Genomic DNA, 13,956 nt, shown 5'->3' on the forward strand with positions numbered 1-13,956 from the left:
CCTGCACACCTCCTACTGGGGATGTGCCCGCAACCAAGGTACATGCCCCTGACCGGAATCGAACCTGGGACCTTTCAGTCCGCAGGCCGACGCTCTATCCACTGAGCCAAACCGGTTACGGCAAGATATATTTTTTTAGAAAAAGAATACAACAGTGTCATTTAACGAATGATAGGTAGGAAAAACATTTAATTAAAATCAAAATAATGCAATTTCCACCACTTGATTTCTACCCCTCCTTGTATACCAAGCACAGAAAAATAAGCTTACAGAACAACAAGAAATTTGCTTTTCTATGAGAGTAATCTATTGCATTGCTTTTTAAGTAATTCTTCTAAGCTTACTTTGATATTTTAATGGATTAATAGATGTATTGAATTTTCAGGGAAATCCAGAATGAAAATGAAATGCTAGAGGAAGAATATCGGTGTTTAGATGAGCGGCAGTGGGCCTGCTTTGAAGGCCTCCCGCCCGTAGAGGTTCTCACATAGCCCGTAACTTGGACCTGGATTTGAGTTTAGTAAAGGGATCATGAGTAGGAACCTACAGGTGACCTGGTGACTTAGTGGTGACGTACATACCAGTACCTAACCTTCTTCTTCTCAGAATTCTTTTCTTGACTTTCACCAATTTAAGAACCTCTGCACCTAGAGGCCAGATCCCCTCCATTTCTCCTCTGGAAATCTTAGCCATCTGACAAAACTTCATGATGTCTTTCCAACGGACTTTATTTTAACTCCTGTCATAATGACAACATTGGGTCAGAAAATTCCAACTCAGGCAGTTCAGTCAGTTAATGCAGGTGCACCATTAATAACCAACACTAGTCCAACAACAGTAATCACTGCAAAGGTGGTTATTCAGACAGTCCCTACTATCAGATGCCAGCCTCTATCCTGTTTCCACAGCCCACGGTACACCAGTAAGGAAACCATCAGTGTGTACTCACCAGGCATCTGGCCAGACTCCTCCCCGAGTTACCAGTGAGGTTATAAAAGGGCTAGAGGTTAAACCAGGGGCAGTGACAAAAAAGCAGAACAAGATGTGAAAACTTTGCAGCTGATACAAGAAGAAAAACAAGCAGATGGAAAGAAGACAGTGACCCAGGAGTAACCATTAGTTATGGTGCCTATTATGCATTTGGAATGTCACCAGTGAGACTGAAGAACTGCATTTAAAATTTTGTTTAATTAATCTGAATTTAAATACAACCGTATGTGGCTACATTAATGGACAGTGCAGATGTAGAACGGGGGGCGGGGGGGAGGGGGGCTTGTTGAGTACAAGTTGACTGATTTAACCTCAATTCCCTTTTAATGGGGTTAAAAACCAGCTATTCATTTACTCATACAAGAACAGCACGTGCCCAGAAAGGCGTCAAATAGAGAGTAAATTAAAGATAGATTATATGGAAATAACAAGTGTTGGCAAGGATGTGGAGAAATTGGAACCCTTGTGTGTTGCTGGTATGAATATAAAATGGTGCAGCCTCTGCAGAAAACAGTTTGATGATATCACAGAAAATTACACAAAGAATTGCAGTATAACCCAGCAATTCCACTGCTGGGTATATACCCCAGAAAAATAAAAGCAGATATGAAAGAGCAATATTATTTGGCCTTAAAAGGGAAGGAGATTCTGACACATGCTGTGTATAACGTGGGTAAACCTTGAAGCCATTATGCTGAGTGAAATAAGTCAGCTACAAAAAGACAAATATTGTATGATTCCACTTACATAGGTATCTAGAGTAGTCAGATTCATAGAGAGAGACAGTAGAACAGTGGTTGCCAGGAGCTGGGGGAAGGGGAAGTGGGAATTAGTGTTTAATGGGTACAGAGTTGTCATTTGGGGAGGATGAAAAAGTTCTGGAAATGGGTGGTGATGGTTGCAATATGAATGTACTTAACAAAACTGAACTTTATGCTATAAAGTGGTTACAGTGGTAAATTTTATGTTACAATAAACAATGATAAGTTAAACACATATCCTTAAGGAGTTTGCAAACTAGCATGGAAAAGAGAAATAGTGGTTGGTGATTACTACCTTGCGTGGGGGATATACAATGACTATTTAGCTGAGGGCTATGGATGAATTGCACGTGGGTGGGGCAGCTGGGCTAGATGACCTTCCAACCCTGAGATTCAATAGATTTATGAGCCCTTCAACTTAGGGATGGCAGTGGTATATAAGATGATGTCTACAAGGGGACAGGCCTTCATGTGGCAGCTACGCTCATCTCCAAATGCTTGCCCTACTTTACCCGAGTTTTACCTTAAAGTCCTCGTTAGTCTTCATGGCTCAAAAAATCCAGACTGGAAGTGAGAGCCAACTTCTCCAGAAAATGTATAAAACACAGAAGACCTACTTGGGATTCGAGCCGAAGGTGGGCCGATCAATTGCAGAGAACCAAGGTCAGGCCCAGCTGGTGTGGCTCAGTGAACCCATGAACCAAGAAGTCATTGGTTTGATTCCCGGTCAGGGCACATGGTCCGGTTTCAGGCTCGCTTGCTCAATGTTTCTCTCTATCCCTCTCCCTTCCTTTCTCTAAAATCAACTTTAAAAAAAAAAACCCAAAAATATTTTCAAAAAAGAGAGAGAACCGAGGTCAGTCTAGAACAGCCATGGGCAAACTACGGCCCGAGGGCCGGATCCGCCCGTTTGAAATGAATAAAACTATTGAAAAAAAAGACCGTACCCTTTTATGTAATGATGTTTACTTTGAATTTATATTAGTTCACACAAACACTCCATCCATGCTTTTGTTCCGGCCCTCCAGTCCAGTTTAAGAACCCATTGTGGCCCTCGAGTCAAAAAGTTTGCCCACCCCTGGTCTAGACCTTGTCATCATCAGTATCTGCATCCTTTTATAATCCAAATATCAAAATCCCGTTCTCTGATAACCAACTTGTATTTTTTCAACGGAATCTCTCTACCCCTTAAATGCAACAATTTCTTGGTGTCCTGGAACCTCCAACCCATTTACCTAACACCTTTTACTTGGGCTCAACACCATTCATGTCCTCTTTTCTCTCCTTACTTGATTTAGATGCCATGCTCCTTTTTAAAAATAACTATTCCCTTGCATGGACACTCAGTGCTCTTGTCCCTCTCCCTTCCAGCATATTCACCTGGCAACTCCAAAGTCTGGTTATCTCTGGACCTCTGCCTAGTTTTATTTGCATCCACACAGGCAAAGGAGACTGGTGAGAACCACAACTGTACCGACTGGCCTCCCTTTATATGCATGATCCTTGACTTCAAATAAACCCTTAGTACTAACCAACAATTTGAATATATTTTCAGTCCATTTAATCTCTCACTATCCCTAGATGCTATTTCATACTTTCCCCTCTCTTCTCAAATGTCCTCTCTACTCCTCACAGCTGATGGCCTTGCTTCTTCATTGATATATCAGGTTCATGGCTCCACATTCACCAGCCTCCGTGTCCATACATTCTGCCTCCCCTCCAGTTGTTACGAGGGAAGAAATCTATGTTCTACTTAACGCCAACTTTCCATTACTGCTTATCTACTCAAGAACATTACTCCAGCCAGGATCCCTTTTCTCTCCTGCATCATCACTTCTTCCTTCCCTTTCTGTTCATTTCATAGCATAACAATATGTATATTTTCTAATTTAAAAAAAAATATCTCCCCTGACTATACATTTCCTCCTAGCTATAGTCACATTTCTCTGAACCTATTTACTCTCTTTTTGTTCTATTTGGGCCCACTCCTAAGAGGCTGTGTCCACCACATGCCACCAAAACTCTCCTTATCAAGTTCTCCATTAACCTCCATATGCCCAAGACCATTGCTCAATTTTCAGTCCTAATTTTACCCACTGTAGCAGCACTTGATAGTTGATCATTCTTGAAACATGTTTCATTTGGCTTCTGGAACACCATTCTTTGTTAGTTCATGCATCTCACTGATTATTCCTTCTCATTTTCCTTTCTTGATGTTTCATCTTCCTCATCTCTGAACTTTGGAGTAACCCCAGAACTCAGACTTCAGACATCTAAATTCTATCGGCAAACCATCTATGTGCTAAAGACTGTCAAATTGATATCTTCATCCCAGGCTCATCTATCCCACAGCTTGACAACTCCAAACTTAAAGGGTCCAAAAGGGAACTCTTAATCTCAAGCAATCCTCCCCTTCTCTCCCCTTCTTTCCTTCCCTCCTCCCCAATTTGTTTCCCCATCTCAGCATAAGAAACCTCTTTTCTTGTAGTTGCTCTGAGTGAAAACCTTGACCTATCCTTGACTCCTCTTTCTCTCTACACCCTACATCCAATGAATCAGCCAGTCCTATCAGCTCCTCCTTGTGAACACAGAACCTGCCTACTTCCCACCAGCTCCACTACTATGTCTTTGTATCAGCCAGGCATCTCCAGAGAAACAGAGCCAGTAGGAGATATTTCTATCGATCAGTCAGTAGATAAATATGAGGGGAGAGAGATTATAAGAGATTGGCTCACTCAACTGTCGAGGCTGAGAAGTCCCAAGATCTGCAGTTGGCAAGCTGGAGACCCAGGAAAGTTGGTGATCTAATTCCAGTCTGAGTCTGGAGGCCTGAGAAGCAGCGAGCAAATGGTCTAAGTTCCAGTTTGAAGGCAAGTCGAAGGCAGGAGAAAACTGATGTCCCAGTTTAAAGACAGTTGTCAAGAGGGAAAGAATTCTCCCTACCTTGCCTTTTGTTCTATTCAGGCTTTCAATAGACAGGCCCACCCACATTGGGGAGGGCAATGTTTTACTCTCTACCCATTCAAATGTAATCTCATCCAGAAACACCTTTACAGACACACCCAGAATAATGTTGAATAAACGACCTGGGAACCCCAAGGCCCAGTCAAGTTGACACATGACATTAACCATCACAGTTTTCTAACTGGCTGGCTTGCTCCATCCCTCTTCTCTAATCTGTCCTCAACACAACAGTTGACCGAAAAAAAAAAAGACACATCATATGACTCCTCAGCTAAAAACTCTTCAATATCTTTCCTTCTTAAGCCAAGTAAAATTAAAAACTATCATGAACACAAGGCCCTACATGATTTGGTGCCTACTCCTGTCACTCACTCTTCTCTGACTCATTGTCCCACCCACACTGATATTACCTCAAGAAGCCAGGCTTGCTCCTGCCTCAGGGCCTTTACCTTCACACATCCTCCAGCTTAAATGGTCTTAACCTGAATAGCCACATTATTTCCTCCATCAAGTATTTTGCTTTATTTTTAAAATAAACTTTATTTTGAAATTTATATAAATATTACAAAGATACTACAGGGAGTTCCCGTAAACCACATTCCCATTTACCCCTATTATTACCATCTTACATTAGTATGGCATATCATCACAGCTAAGAAACCAGTCTTGATACTTAGGTATTAACAAAAGTCCCTATTTTATTCAACTTTCCTTAGTTTTTACTTAATGTCCTTTTTCTGCCCCAAGACCCCGCCCTAGATACCACATTACATGTAATTGTCATGTCTCCTTAGGCTTCTCTAGGTCAGACTTCCTTTGTTTTTCATGATGCTGACAGCTTTGAGGAATATTGGTCTGATGTTTTGTAGAATGTCTCACTATTAGAATTTGTCTGAAGGTTTTCTTTCTTTTAAAAAATATTTTTATTGATTTCAGAGAGGAAGGAAGAGGGAGAGATAGAAACATCATGATGAGAGACAATCATTGATCAGCTACCTTCTGTACACCCTTCACCGGGGATCAAACCCGCAACTCGGGCATGTGCCCCTGACTGGAATTGAACCTGAAACCCTTCAGTCTGCAGGCTGATGCTCTATCCACTGAGCCAAACCAGCCAGGGTTGTCTGAGGTTTTTTCATGATAAGACTAGGGTTATGGTTTTGGGGGAGGAAGACCACAGAGGAAAAGTGCCATTTTCATCACATCATATCAAGAGTACACACTATCGATATGATAATTCCTGACTGTTCATGTTGACCTTGATCACCCGACTGAGGTAGAGTTTTTCAGCGGTTTCCTTTGTAAAGTTACTGTCTTCCCCGCTTTCATACTTTTGGGAAGAAAGGCACCGTGAGCAAGCTATATATTTAATGAGAGGGATCTTCTACTTCTCCTTGAGGGTAGAGTATCTGCATAAATTACTAGGAATTCTTCAGGGGAGATTTCTCTCTTCACCACTTATTTATTTATTCAACCACCTATTTATGTCATTATGGACTTAGAGATTTCTTTATTTACTGTGGGATGTAATCCATTACTACTTTATTTATTTTGTAGCTCCAATTGTTTCAGCTTTGGCCATTGGGAGCTCCTGCATTTCCTTGTAGGGCTTTTTCTTTGAGCACTTATACTTTTAAGCATCAGCCTTATTTTTCAAGATACTTACCACATAACGTACCTCACATATAATACCTCACATAATATACACTTTATCTGTTTCTCTTTCCCCACTGGAATGCCAGGTCCTTGGGGCCAGAGTCTTGCGGTATTTTTTTACCACATACCACGGTTGTAGCCTCAGTGCTTGAGTGGTCGCTCAATTGGGGTGAGGCCCACTTGAGAGGGGGTGGGGCCTGGTGGGTTCTGGGAAGGTGGTGCTCAGCCTTCTGGCTGCTACCAGCAGCCTCCCTGTCTGCTGAAGAGTCTGCCAGGTCTTTGCCTGTGTGCTCAGTGGTTGGAGTGTCAGCTCGGACAACTGGAGGCTCACGGGTTCGTTCCCCGTCAAGGGCATATACCTGGGTTGCAGAATCCTGGCCCTGGTCAGAAGCAGGGGGGGGGGGGGGGGGGGGGAAGGGGACAAGGGGGTAGAGGAAGGGTGGGCAATGATGGATTTTTCTCTTTCAATCGATGTTGTTTCTCCTTCTCCTTCTCCTTCTCCTTCTCCTTCTCCTTCTCCTTCTCCTTCTTCTTCTTCTTCTTCTCTCTCTCTCCCCCTCCCTCTCCCTCCCCTCCCTCCCTCCTCTCCCCCTCCCTCTCCCTCCCCTCTCCCTCCCTCCCTCTCCCTCCCCTCTCCCTCCCTCCCTCCCCTCGATCAATGGAGGGGGAAAAATCAATGGAGGGAAAAGAGTTGAGGCAGGTGCAGGGCAGGCTGCAGTCACACCCACACGGAGACCCAGGGCAGGGATCCGCGCGGGAAGCCCACCCGCAGGCCGACGTCACCAGCGCAGCGGGGATTCCCACGGAAAGTCCGGCGCCTCCAGGCACCTTTCCGCGGGGCGGCGTGGAAAAGGGCGGTGGAGAGGGGTACCCGGGGCGTCGGGCGGGCGGGCAGGGGTGGGGAGGAGGAAGGAGGGGGCCCGCCCAGCTCCCCTCGGATGGAGCTACCGACTCGGGCGGGGCGGGGACGCGCGGGGACCGGCGCTGGCCTCCTGGGGCGGGGCTGGGCCCCGGTGGTGGGTGCTTCCGAGCCGAGGGGCTGGGCCGGCGGCGCCCAGAGGCGGCGGCGGAGGAGCCGCGGGCGGCGCGGGAGTCGCGCAGCCGGTTTCCTGATTCCCACTGCGCCCGGCGCGGCACGGGCGTCCGCGCAGGACAGGGCGTCTCGGTTCCCACGCTCCGCCTGTTCCTGGTTCGTTCTTTTTTCTTCTTCTCTCCTTAACCTCCGGGGGCAGGGGGGTGGGGTGGGGGTCCTGGCTGGCTCCGGGACGCGAGGGATGCCCCCGGAGTCATTTGGGGTCAGACCCCAGTGCTCACGCCACCTCCGGGCCCCTCGGGGAGCGCGGCACTGGGTTTCCCCGATAGAACAGAGTAATTTCCTAATCCTAGAAACTATTTCAGAGGTACCTGTTGACAGGCTTCCCTTAAGTATTCGCCCAAGAATACTTTTGCTTTAAGTCCATAGGCTGGAGTTTTTTGGTTTGTTTTTGTTTGTTTGTTTAATGGGAGGGGGGTACTTCGGCTTGATCACCTCTTCACTTCCTATGAGATTACACTTTCTCAAAAATACTAGAATGGTCATTTCTTGACTTCACGTATCTAAGTCAGGAGCCAGGAAATGCGGGGAAATAGATCTAGCTTTGCCACAGCTCCTTCTAGGCCCACAGGAGACATTTATTTTAGAAGGCTGGAGACAAGAAGTAGTGACACACTGTCCGAGAAATTCTCCAGGCCACTCACCCCCGCTGAGCTCAGTACTATTTCCTGTGGTTCTCTCACGCTTGTTTAAGCCGTTTCTCAGCAAAGGGAGGAGGTGCTATTTCCACACGGGCATCCAAAAATGAGTCACCAGGCTCCCGTGTTCATTGTGAGACTACGCTAACGAACGTCTGAAAAGTGAGGTTTGCTCTGGCTGTAAATAAAGTAAGACTAAAAGGGAGGATGGCTGAACTGGGGCAGGTGATATAAGAAGTAACAGTTCAAGTTTTCCATCTCCTCAAGCGCCTGCCTGATGGTACAACATACCAGCGAGGGTCACTGGGCTGATGGGAGATAACCATTTAAATCACATGCTTTGCCACAGAGGCCCAAGGGAACATGAATTTCGTAATTCAGTAACTGAGTTGCCATTGCGTTCACTGGTATGATATGGCAGAGACGTGTCACTTGACGTAGTGATTGTGTGTCACTCTCAGTATCAAAATATTTCAGATGGTTTGTCTTTAGTAAATTAGTGCTAAACCACATGAAACTTTTTGAAGAAGGTAGGTACCAGCTGGGGCTGAGAAATTTAAACTGATGGGCCTTACTGCAGCTGGGTAGTAGCTCTTAGGAAGGGCTGTCCATTACCTCAAAAGACAGGAGAGGAGGCACAGCATCTCTATTGGAGCTGAACTGAGCGCAGGCAGCCCAGCCTACAGTTATTGGGCGCCCTGTGTGTGCCAGACTCTTCACTGAGCTCTGTTCAGTAAGACAGGCTCCTACCCACAAAGGCCCTAAAGCAGCGGTTCTCAACCTGTGGGTCGCGACCCCTTTGGCGGTCGAACGACCCTTTCACAGGGGTCGCCTAAGACCATCCTGCATATCAGATATTTACATTATGATTCATAACAGTAGCAACATTACAGTTATGAAGTAGCAACGAATATAATTTTATGGTTGGGTCACAACATGAGGAACTGTATTTAAAGGGCCAGAAGGTTGAGAACCACTGCAAAAGCCTAGTGTGGGAGGTCAGAAATCCACTGGGAAGTCAAATAGAAGGAGATGAGCTCTATGACATATCTATGGGCCAAGCAGGGTTTCTGTTCCAATATGACCCCGTGTTTCTGCAGGTCTGGGAATTTGAATGAATTTGGTCGCCATTGCTGGAAAAATGAGGACAGTTTCCAGCTTAATCATCTACTTGTTTTTGTAAGCAGCCTGTTGTGCTTATTCAGTAAGCATTTTACTCAATAAATGCTGTAAACATATGTTAATTAGAAAGGCATGATTTTAAAGTTGTTTGAATTGACTACATTTTGTATTATTTCCTAACCATGTAGAAATAAACCCAGCATGTTATTACCCCTAGACAATTGCAGAAACTTTCAGGTACTTAACTTTTAATGCCTTGCAACTTTATAATACTACTAGAAGTCTGGTGCACGAATTTGTGCACTGGTGGGGTCCCTCTGTCTGGCCTGCTCCCTCTCGCAACCCAGGACCCCTCAGGGGATGTCAGACTGCCCGTTTTGGCCTGATCCCCACAGGCCAGGCCGAGGGACCCCACCGGTGCACAAATCTATGTACTGGGCCTCTAGTATGCATATAAGATCTTCGGTTAATCTCTTCCCATCCTCTTCCTTCTCTCTGAGAGTCATCAGTCTGTTCCATGTTTCCATGCCTGTGTGTTCAGCATCTTCCCCCTGGTGGTCAGTGCTCATCATAGCTACCGGTTGAACGGTCCCTTAGGCTTTTATATATATAGATATTGAAGCAACTTTCTGATCATTTTTTGTTGTGTTTTTTTTTTTTTTAAATGAAGCAATACTATTTGTATTCAGTTGCTTGCAAAGTGTCTTCAATGAATAACATGGCACTTATTTAAAAGATTTTAACAGAGGTGAAACCATTGTATGTGTTTTTAAATCTTAAAAAATATTTTTATTGATTTCAGAGAGGTAGGGAGAGGGAGAGAGAGATAGAAACATCAATGATGATGGAGAATCACTGATTGGCTGCCTCCAGCGAATCACATAATGGGGATCGAACCCCCAGCCCCAGGCATATGCCCTGACTGGGACTTGAAGCTTGACCTCCTGGTTCATAGGTCAATGCTCAACCACTGAGCCACACCAGCTGGGCCTGATCATTGTTTTTATAGTTCAAATCAATCTTTTCAAATACATTATAGCTGTATGAGTTAAAATGAGTAAATCCACTGTCACAGTTTACTGTTGGGATTGAAATCTGCTGAAGTACCTTTGGACTTGATGCCAAAATCTATTCAATTTCTCTAATTCTGTAAGATATCCAACAGATGAGGATAGCAGCGCTAAATTTGAGACAGCTTTACCTGAATTATACTTCATTTCCCCCTCGAGAGCCTCAAAGTCATATTTTCTGTGAGAAAGAAAGGACTGAGTGTGTTCATCATCACACTCCTTGAACTTGGCACAGATTTTACTCCTGTTAAGTGTTAGGAAGTATTCACTGATTGAATAATGAACCTTAATGTAAGAGGAGGGGCTGTCAGGAGGGAGGGATAGGTGACTCAGCAGCAGGATCAGTGTCATCCGGTAGGGACTCCCGCCTGTTTAGCATGGGCACAGGGTGAGGGCTGGGGAGAGGGCTCGAGACACAGGCTGGGTCAGATCACAAAGACCTGTGGCCATGTAGGAGTTGTGAGTTTATCTCAAGCAAGTGCATGATTTTGTCAGATACGTGTATTCAGAAGACAATTTAGAATATAGACAGTGAATAGACTGGATGAGGGTGGCACTAGCCTTTGGGAGACACAGAGTCGATGACTGTCATGTTTGAGAAGAGAAATTAAAGAAGGTTTGAGTCAGACAGTGATAGTGAGGAATAGAAAAGAGAGAAGGAGGTGACGTATGTTTAACAGGCAGAACCTGGCCTCTTTAGAAGTGGGCACTAGTGAGGGAGAGGGAGGAGTTTAAGATGACCCCCACATTCCTAGTAAATGACTAAGGTGGAACGCAAAAGTAGGATAATGAATGGAAGGATAATGAGGATAGTGCTTGATGCATAATCAGTATTCATTAAGCAGTTTTGGATGAATGAAAAATAATAATAGCTACAGTTTATTGAGTGCTTATTAGTGACAGGCACTACGCTAGGCTCATAATGTGAATTCAGTCTTTTATGATGCACTGCAATCTTGTGAAGGAGGTACTATAACTGACTGCTTATGACAAGTGAAGAAAGTGCAGTGTTTGTAATAGATAAAGCCAGAAATCGATCCTGAGCACTGGGCTCACTCGGAGCTTCCATTCTGAACCATACTGCTATGATATGCCATTTTCATGAATGAATGAATGAATGAATGAATAGATGGATGGATGGATGAATGGATGAATGAATGAAATCTCGGACACTGTGGTAAGCTAAAATTGGAGTCATTGTTCTGATCCCAACAATTCTTCCTCTTCCAGGAACAGCCCAATACATAAAATGGGCCCCCAGTGGCCCTATTGTGCTGCATAGCAACTCTGCCTCTACTTCCATCCCAAGATATACCTGGTAGGAATGATCCTAGAATAATTAGACATTTTCTCCTGGGAATTTTAAACATTTTAGTAAAGACTCACAGTGACTGAAGATCCCTAGAGTTTCAACTGTGTCCTTCAAGCTGCGTTGGTTGTCTCCCTTTTCAAGCACTGCAGTTGAGTGCTTTGTGTTTCTTAGATGCACTCAAAGTTTTGTTGCTATGACCTGTAATATCCCTCCTGAGGGGAAGCAGAAAGGCTGTCCTGGGGGTAATAAACTACAGAGCATGGTCCGATGGTGGAAGAATCATCAACAAATGCAGGCAGGTCCATAACTACTCCAATTCTTACGCTCCTGGTTTGTGATCTGCCTTCTGGGCCAATTTTGTTCTGGTTTTACCCTAAAGCAGGTGCTTACCTGCCCCTTCCTGCCTTTAACTTCCAGAATCTTATTAAGAGGCCTGCTGTGTCCCCTGGCCTCTTGATTTTGACTGTGCAAAATGGCCCAGGTTCTCTGGGTTCAGGCCCTGCTTTCTGTTTGCAGCTACAGGAAGATTCCTTTGGTATTTTTGACACACAACCCCACCCTCTTCTCTCCACCCCCCAAAGAAACTGGCCCCAACTCTTCACTGTTCTCATTGTCTCATGATTCAGCCTCCCTTGACTCTGATTTTTGTTCAGCAAGCAGGGTCTAATTATTTTTTCCTTAGAGACCTCTACTTTGGACCACTTCAGGATTATAAGTACTGAATTAATGTTGTACCTGAACTGATTCGGCAACCTCATTTTAAGTTTGATGTTTTAAATAGCATATGAAGAAAAGGTTTCTTTCAGCATTTCTTCAGCTTTATTAGGAAATCAAGATATTTATTTATAGTTTCCCATTACTGGAGACTAGCATGAAGCCTTGTGGGATGGATGATCCAGCCCACATGGTCTGAATTTCTATATCCCTGCCTGTAATTCATTCACTGCTCAGATAACAAGAGAGGGAAAGGTTTTGGTTAATATTTCATGTGGGTTTGTCCTGCCTCTTCGATTCGACTGTGGTTTCCCTGAGAGCAAAGAGCAGAGTTTGGGGTGGTAGGTCTCTAAGGGCCTCGTAGTTCTAACCATTTTGTGACTTTTACTGATAATGAAAACATCTGTCAGTGTAAGTCATTAGTTGGTCGGTCACTCCTTCTGAGTCTGTGGATGCCAGACTTTATTTGCATATCTCATTCAAGTTCTTTGTAAGGCTTAATAATTTGGTACTTTTAATATGGAACAGAGTTTTAAAATTGATAATTTCCAAATACCTTTCTTGACCTAATCAAATGTTTTCAACTTATTTGTGTGCTTGTTTTCTTTTCTTTTCAGTGGATACAGTATCAGGGTAATCCAGAAAATACTAAATTGCCTAGAAAAGTAGTCCCCATTTTGTATACCCAACAGTTTTACTTGTTTCTCTGTTCAAAATGATATTCCATTACTCATTGCCTAACTTATTGGGTAATAATGTGAATTCCGACTGTACAGAGTAGTGGAAATTGCTCTGTTGCTATCTTCAGATGGAAATGGTGAACAAGTATTGTTTTGTCTTCAGTTTCAGTTTCAGCATTGTAGCAATGCACATCTCACCTTCTGATTTCATGTCTAATTTTCTATTATGTGTGTGTGCACCTTGGTTAGTGACACAAAGCTGTTAGCTTGAGGTAAACTAGAACACAATGTGTAAGCCCAATTTAATAATATCAGTAGATATTCCACTTCCTCCTCCCCTCATCCCTGATTACTGCACGATAAACCAACATGTAGTGAGGTTAGCTGACAATATGATATAGCTCTTCATTATTTACAAAGAACTCATGATTATTTTCTCTTTTTAAATTTTGTAATTTAAAAAATATTTTTATTGATTTCAGAGAGAAAGGGAGAGGGAGAGAGAAATAGAAACATCAATGATGAGAAGAATCATTGATCAGCTGCCTCCTGCATGGCCCCTACTGGGGATTGAGCCCACCACCCGGGCATGTGCCTTTGAACGGAATCAAACCTAGGGTCCTTCAATCCACAGGCTGATGCTCTATCCACTGAGCCAAACTGGCTAGGGCAAATTTAAAATTTTTTTTTCAATTACAGTTTATATTCAATATTATTTTGTGTTAGTGTCAGGTGTACAGCATAGTGGTTAGAAAATCATATACTTCACAAAGTGTTTCACCTGATATTTCCAGCACCCACCTGGCACGATGCATAATTATTATAGTGTTAATTGACTACATTTCCTATGCTGTACTTTACATCCCTGTGACTATTTTGTAACTATTGATCTGTACCTCTCAATCCCTTTACCTTTTTCACTCAGTCCTCCAAACTCCTCCCCTCTGGGAACCATC

General features: G+C 43.9%; 1 protein-coding gene across 9 annotated transcripts in view; it reads left to right on the forward strand.

The window, feature by feature from the left end:
• STX11 (syntaxin 11) overlaps positions 1 to 13,956 on the forward strand; it is a 39,882-nt gene that overhangs the window by 1,371 nt on the left and 24,555 nt on the right. For 3 of the 9 annotated variants that reach the window (XM_036317266.1, XM_036317259.1, XM_036317260.1), the window contains exon 1: positions 7,361 to 7,560. The exons of 2 other annotated variants lie outside the window; for them this stretch is intronic. The gene's annotated coding sequence lies outside the window, so the exon portion shown is untranslated. Of the gene's footprint in view, positions 1 to 7,352; positions 7,561 to 9,202; positions 9,307 to 11,524; positions 11,613 to 13,956 lie in introns of those variants that run through there. 4 more of the 9 variants (XM_036317270.1, XM_036317262.1, XM_036317269.1 and 1 more) reach the window with 4 other exon arrangements.

The sequence above is a fragment of the Myotis myotis genome, unplaced genomic scaffold (genome assembly GCF_014108235.1).
Source record: "Myotis myotis isolate mMyoMyo1 unplaced genomic scaffold, mMyoMyo1.p scaffold_m19_p_7, whole genome shotgun sequence".
Classification (NCBI taxonomy): Eukaryota; Metazoa; Chordata; class Mammalia; order Chiroptera; family Vespertilionidae; genus Myotis; species Myotis myotis.